The following is a 7833-nucleotide window of genomic DNA, read 5'->3' as shown; positions in this document are numbered from 1 at the left end:
CGCGGTCGCTGGCTGGCCGACAGGCCCTGCTGCGCGCGGGCCCCGCCAGTGGGCCTCGCCGCCACAGGCTGAGGCGGCCTCTCGTGCCGATGCCGCGCCCAGGCCGACAGGCCAGCTGCACGCGCGATGAGACAGCGGGCCCTGCCGCCACCGGGTGATGCGGCCGCGCTGCATGCGTGCTTAGATTCCCCTGGCCGACATGAGCACTGTGGCAAACGGCGTTGATTCCCACGTTTGATTGCTTGTTGCTGATGATGCTGATTTTCACAATTGAGTGGGAATCCGATGCGGTGCACTAATTTCCATGGACCCGAATCCGACGTTGTGCGGTGATTCGTATGCCCGAGAATCACTCAGTTAGCTAACTTTTGCTTCAGCGGACGCGACTGTCGTGGTTCTAAGCCTGACAGTAGAGTGGGGGGTAGGTATGGAGAGGCAAGGTCCTAGCTATGGAGAGGTTGTAAGCACAAAAGATGTACGAGTTCAGGCCCTTCTCGGAAGAAGTAACAGCCCTACGTCTCGGAGCCCGGAGGCGGTCGAGTGGATTATGAATGTATGGATTACAAGGTGCCGAACCCCTCTGCCTGTGGAGGGGGGGTGGCTTATATAGAGTGCGCCAGGACCCCAGCCAGCCCACGTAGGAGAGGGTTTAAGGTGAGTTAAGTCTGGGGCGTTACTGGTAACGCCCCACATAAAGTGCCTTTACTATCATAAAGTCTACTTAATTACAGGCCGTTGTGGTGCAGAGTGCCTCTTGACCTCCTGGTGGTCGAGTGAGTCTTCGTGGTCGAGTCCTTCAGGCCAGTCGAGTGAATCCTCGTTGGTCGACTGGAAGGCGACCTCTTCTAGGGATGTCCTAGGGTAAGTTACTTGGAACAGGTCCATGACCCTACCCTAGGTACATAACCCCATCATTAGCCCCCGAATGGATTGAGGCTTCGAGTGAAGAAGGAGTTGATGTCGTTTCCGATTAACCTTTGCGCTCTAGTTGTGCGCTGTTCTGGATCAAAGAATCTCTTCGTTGACAGGGAGCAATTTGTCTTCGGTCGACTCGATCCATTCTATTTTTGCGTCGAGTGATCTTTCGAGCTTCGACGATCTCCGAGCGACGGATCGCCGGAAACACCGCGTCTGACAGACTGATTTGTTGCTCGCGGATTCCGCGGGGTGCGAAATTTGGGGGCGCGCGCGAAGCGGGGCAGACCGCGGCGTTCGGATGGGACGGGGCATTGCCGCCTCGATCTCCGCGCCGCCTTTTTCGCCACGTATCCAGTCCTCATAACTGCTCCCAGATATGATTAGATCGACCGGGCCCACATGTCAGCCACTCGGAAGGGACCTTATAAATGTGCCCGGCGAGGATTTCTGTGTTGCGCCTCAGCATTCTCCCTCTCTCCCTCTGCTTCCTTCCTCCCTGCTCAGCGTGCCCGCTCTCGCCCCCGCACCACTTCCCTTCGTGCATCTCACCGGCGACCATGGCCAAGGAGAAGACGGCGGCGCTGGAGCGTGCCAAGAAGGCGTCGGCATCGGAGAAGGCGAAGGGGAGATCCACCAGCCGCAGAGGGTCCTCGTCCAGATCCCGCCTGCCGAAAGGTTGGGTCCAAGGAGACTGGATCCAGTCGACCATCACGGAGACGGACCTCCTCGACATGGCCAACGAGGGCTTGATCCCTCACGGAGCTGCGAGGTTGCCGGGGAAGGAGTGGCAGCCACAGCCAGAAGAGGGTGAGTGTGTGCTTCTGGCCACTCATGTTGATCGTGGGTTTTCCTTGCCGCCAAGCATTTTCTTCCGTGGCTTCTTGAATTTCTTTGGAGCGCAGCTCCACCACTTTACCCCAAACTCCATTGCCTATCTTGCTGCATTCGTGTCCATGTGTGAGGGTTTCTTGGGCTGTCGACCGCACTGGGGTTTGTTCAAACGTATCTTCACGTGTCGCTCTCAGACCGTGAAGAAGGCGAGCCCAGGTGATGAGAAGACCCGAGTCGTCCAAATGTGTGGGGGCCTGGGGATTCAGGTGAGGAACAATAGCACCTTCCCGCCCATGTCCTTTCCCGAGTCCGTCAGAGGCTGGCAGTCGACTTGGTTCTACTGTCAGGTCCAGTCGACGCCAGGGCAGTCGAGTGGACTCCCTCCGTTTACCATGGACCGAGTGAACAAGCCCTCCCCTCTGAAGCTGATTCCGGAGGAGAAAGCCGACGTGAAGATGTTGATGGAGCATGGATCTTCTGGAGGTCTTCCTCAGGCGTCGCATCCAACCCCTTCAATTCCGGAGCCACTGCATGTGGTTGTACTGTGGGCCCGAAGACGAGACTAGAGTCCATCCAGAAGAAGTCGACGATGCCACTTTGGAAAGATGGATGGTAGCCGTTACTGGAAACAGGGACAACCCGCGCGGAGCCAGAAGGATTCCTCCACTCGACCACAACAGCGACCCAAACAAGGTACACTTGCTCTGCTTTCCATTGTGTCCTTGTCGTATTCATTTCTGCTAACCCTGCCGACTGGTCGACTGATCCTTGTTTGGGCATCTGCTAGGCTTTCACCGAGCTGTACTCGATGCCCAATGGGGCACAAGCTTCGACTGAAGAAGGCGAGGCGAGCGGGGGCGAGGCGAGCGGGGGCGAGAGCCAGGAAGAGGAGGAATGGGACTCGGATGCTGCAGGGGATGATGACGACGATGATGATGAAGAAGGTGACGAAGATGACATCGAGGACGAAGAAGAAGAGGAGGAGGAGGCCGTTCCACCGCGCTCAGAAAGGCGGTCGAAGCTTGTCCACGACCCTTCGACCGAGCGTGGTAAGGGGGTTGCGACCACCACACAGTCGACCAAGCGCCCTCGGACCACCTCTCCGGCGCCGACTGAAAAGGCGCCGAAGCAGCTCAGGGCGGCCTCATCGAAGCCGACCAAGCTCCTGCCGAAGATGAAGGTGTCTATCCCCACCATATCAGGGTAATTGTGTTGCTCATGTTTTCTTATTCTGTGCGAACTTTATCTCTGGTCGACGCTGAGGTTAGTCGACTGATCCTTTGGAGTTGCAGTGCTGCTACTTCTGAGACCTCGGCCCGGGCCGATGACCACGAGATGGAGGATGCAGCAACTTCGAATCCAGGTACTGTGTTCTTAATACCATTCTTAGTCGACTGACTCGCGATCTCTGATCCTGATCCTTCTCCGCAGCTCCACCCAACACTGTTATCGATCTTCCTGATGATGATGAGGATGAAGAGCCGCTGAAGCACAGGAGGAGTCGGAAAGCGTCCGCCAGTAAGGTGCCTCAGGATGTGCCGGCGCCTGAAATTCTGACTGTGGAGGAAGAGAACACCACTCGACACACGGTGACCTTCGCGAATCCACTGACGAGTGCTCAGCAGCCTTCCCTCTTCATGACGCACCACGTCCCGGAGGACCAAGCTGGCGCAGCGAAGGAGGCGATACGCCAGGCGGGACTCATGATGGAGCAGCTGAAGACCATCCGGGACGCGAGCCAGGCAGCTTATGACGCCAGTTCTGCCCTCCAAAGCAATGTCCAGGTCAGTCGACTGCTGTTTGTTCTGTTGGATATGCTACCAAAAACTTTTCTTTTCCGGAATTTATATTAGTCACCCACTGGGTGTGTCGAATAAACTCCGTGTTAGCGGGGGCACGCTGAGTGCACCCGCTGGGTGTAGTCCCCAAGGCTAAGGTCGACTGCTGGCAGTCGGCCTTAGGCTTTATGATGTCAATCTTTCTCTCAGTCGACTGGTCGACTGGATTTCACAAACCGGTGGGGGCACGCTAAGTGCACCCACTGGGTGTAGTCCCCAAGGCTAAGGTCGACTGCTGGCAGTCGGCCTTAGGCTTTATAATGTAAATCTTTCTGTCAGTCGACTGGTCGACTGGATTTCACAAACCGGTGGGGGCACGCTGAGTGCACCCACTGGGTGTAGTCCCCGAGACTGTGGTCGACTGCTTGCAGTTGATCACAGTCTTAGAGAATGCATCTCGCACTTTTTTTTTGGTCGACTGGTCGACTTTGTCTTCAACAGGATTAGTGGGGGCACGCTGAGTGCACCCACTGGGTGTAGTCCCCGAGACTACGGTCGAATGTTTGTATTCGGCTGTAGTCTTAGAAACGTGTGCTTTTCCCTTTTCACTCGGAAGTGAATTATTTTTGACATTTAGTCGATTGGTTCTTCGCAGAACTCTTGTGATCTTGTGGCTCGCTACTCAGAGCTGGAACAGAAGCATACTCAAGTCGAGCTGAGCTTGAAGCTGGTTCAAGAGAAGCTGACAAAGGCAAAGGAGGAGACCGAAGGTATGTTTGGTGAGACCCTGACGACTGCTTTTCCCCTTGCTTGTTTCAGCATCTGATCTTGCTGTGGCTTGCAGGTAAGGTAAGGGAGGCCCAGCAGAAGAAAGACCTTGAGCTAGCTGAGAAGATCAAGCTTGCTGACGAGAAGTTAGCTTCAGTCACCAAGCTCGAACAAGACAATACCAATCTGAAAACTGCTCTTGGGATTGCCAACAAGGAGGTCAGTCGACTGAGAACTGACAAAGCTGCCTTGACCGACCAAGTCAGCAAATTGACTGAGAAGAAAACTGAACTGGAGGCCTTCCTGAGTGGCCTTGCCAAGAAGCTATTTCTTATGCTTGAAGGTAAACCTCCATGTTTGGCAAATATTTCCAATTGTGGCTTTTTCCATTCGACTATCCCCTTGACTTAGTGATCACTCTTGCAGAATTTTGTCAAAACTTCGAAGAGGAAACCAGCCGACTGGAGCCAAACCTTGACCCCGTCAATTCTCCGGTGAACGACGAAGTTGCCATGGATGTTTTCCGACTGGAGTCTCGTGTTGCAGCTATCGTGGACTATCTCGCAAGGCTGAAGGCCGCCACATCTCGCATCGACTCGACGCTCTGGCCTGAGGAGACACTTCAGAATGACCTTGAGTCGCTGATGGCCCGCTTGAACACGATCCCTGGTCGAGTGCAGGAGTGGAAGAAGTCCTCGGCTCGGTGTGGTGCCGATGTCGCTCTGTGTCTGGCCCGAGTCCACTGCAAAGATGCACGAGAGGAGAAGCTGGCGGCCCTTCGGGTGGCCAATACCAAGAAGCACGACTTCAGGTCCTTTATGGAGACTTTCCTTGCAGCTGCCACTCGGATTGCCGACGGAATTGACCTTGATGAATTTGTTGCACCTTCCAGCCCTCCACAGGAGGGGTAAAAAACTTCTTCTGGCTCGACTCTTTAAATTTGCCTCGGTATGCCGAGTGGAATTGTAACCGACAAACTTTAACAGGCTTGACGCTTGAGCACTTTCGGTTCCTTTAGATATCGATTCGAACTTGAATTTGGCGCTTGAATATGATTGCCTTCGGCTCAAAACGTCTTTTGCAGGTTCAAAGCAAGGTGCCTGTGCTTAGGCGAGCGTTTGGACTGCAGCTAAGCCTCCGAGTGAGAGGGTCGCTCTTCACTCGGTAGGATTTTTGTAACTTAGGCGATCGCAGGGCTGCAGCTAAGCTCCCGAGTGAGAGGATCGCTCTCCACTCGGTAAGATTTTTATAACTTAGGCGAGCACGAGGCTGCAGCTAAGCCTCCGAGTGGAAGGCTGGCTTACCACTCGGTAGGATTTTCACAACTTAGGCGAGTGCTTGGACTGCAGCTAAGCCCCCGAGTGAGAGGGTTGCTCTTCACTCGGTAGGATTTTTATAACTTAGGCGAGCGCGAGGTCGCAGCTAAGCCTCCGAGTGGAAGGCTGGCTTACCACTCGGTAGGATTTTGATAAACTTAGGCGAGTCCTTGGACTGCAGCTAAGCCTCCGAGTGAGAGGATCGCTCTTCACTCGGTAGGATTTTCACAACTTAGGCGAGTGCTTGGACTGCAGCTAAGCCCCCGAGTGGAAGGCTGGCTTACCACTCGGTAGGATTTTGATAAACTTAGGCGAGTCCTTGGACTGCAGCTAAGCCTCCGAGTGGAAGGCTGGCTTACCACTCGGTAGGATTTTGATAAACTTAGGCGAAACGGATTCGCAGCTAAGCCTCCGAGTGAGAGTCTGGCTCACCACTCGGTAGGATTTTTACAAACTTAGGCGAAACGGATTCGCGGCTAAGTCACCCACTGAGGGGGAGTTTTTATGTGGACAAAAATAAAAAGTGATGACACTATTATTTCCAAACCCATGAACTACAGAAGTACTTTATTGCAACTCATTCGAGTGATAAAACTTAAGTGTAAAATGGGCGGAGTAGCTCCGCGTTCCAAGCTCGGGGCTCGTCGATATTATGCTCGACGTTGTAAAGACGGTACGCCCCGTTGTGGAGAACCTTGGTGACGATGAAGGGACCTTCCCAAGAAGGAGCAAGCTTGTGTGGTTTGTGCTGATCCACTCGGAGAACCAAATCCCCTTCCTGGAAGGCTCGACCTCTCACATTTCGGGCGTGGAAACGGCGCAGATCTTGTTGGTAGATGGTCGACCGGATCAGAGCCATCTCCCTTTCTTCCTCTAAAAGGTCGACTGCGTCCTGCCGCGCTTGTTCAGCTTCTGCTTCGTTGTAGATTTCGACTCGAGGAGCATTGTGGAGAAGATCACTCGGCAAGACTGCTTCGGCTCCATAGACCAAGAAGAATGGAGTTCTTCCGGTCGACCGATTGGGCGTGGTCCGCAGTTCCCAGAGTACAGATGGAAGTTCGTCGACCCAAGCTCCAGCCGCGTGTTTGAGATCACGCATCAGTCGCGGCTTCAGTCCCTTGAGAATCAGTCCATTAGCTCGCTCTGCTTGTCCATTCGACTGCGGATGGGCGACTGATGCGTAGTCGACCCGTGTGCCCTGGGAGTTGCAGAAGGTTCTGAATCCCTCTGAGTCAAAGTTCGACCCATTATCCGTAATGATGCTGTGCGGGACTCCATATCTGAATATTAGTTCCCTGATGAAGCTAACAGCAGTACCGGTGTCGAGGCTCTTGATTGGTTTAGCCTCGATCCACTTGGTGAACTTGTCGACTGCCACCAGTACATGCGTGAAGCCACTTCGTCCTGTTCTCAAAGGGCCGACCATGTCCAGCCCCCAAACTGCAAAAGGCCAGACGAGTGGGATGGTCTTCAAAGCTGACGCAGGTTTGTGCGACATATTCGAGTAGAACTGACATCCCTCGCACTTATCCACTATCTCCTTTGGCATCTCATTCGCCTTGGGCCAGTAAAACCCGGCTCGGTATGCTTTGGCCATGATGGTCCGGGAGGACGCATGATGACCACAGGTCCCCGAGTGAATATCATTGAGGATGAGTCGACCTTCTTCTGGTGTTATGCACTTCTGACCGACTCCAGTCATGCTCTCTCTGTATAATTGTCCTTTGATGACGGTAAAGGCCTTAGATCGACGGACGATCTGTCGAGCCTCTTCCTCATCCTCCGGAAGCTCTTTCCTCAAGATATATGCGACATACGGAATCGTCCAGTCGGGAATGACTACCAAAACCTCCATGATCAAGTCGACCACCGCTGGGACTTCAACTTCAGTCGGATCTGTGGCACTCTTGGGCTGCGGAGTTTCTTCGGTGAAAGGATCTTCTTTGACTGACGGAGTATGTATGTGCTCCAAGAACACACCACTCGGAATGGCTTCTCTCTTGGAACCTATCTTTGCTAGATCATCAGCTGCTTGATTTTTCAGTCGGGGTATATGATGGAGCTCCAACCCCTCGAACTTTTTCTCCAGCTTCCTCACTGCACTGCAGTATCCAGTCATGGCTGGGCTTCTCACGTCCCACTCTTTCATCACCTGATTGACCACTAAATCCGAGTCGCCATAGACCATTAGGCGACGGACGCCGAGTGAAATGGCCATGCGC

Source organism: Triticum dicoccoides, chromosome 4B, assembly GCF_002162155.2.
Source record: "Triticum dicoccoides isolate Atlit2015 ecotype Zavitan chromosome 4B, WEW_v2.0, whole genome shotgun sequence".
In the NCBI taxonomy this organism is placed as follows: domain Eukaryota; kingdom Viridiplantae; phylum Streptophyta; class Magnoliopsida; order Poales; family Poaceae; genus Triticum; species Triticum dicoccoides.
This window is presented reverse-complemented; position numbering follows the sequence as displayed.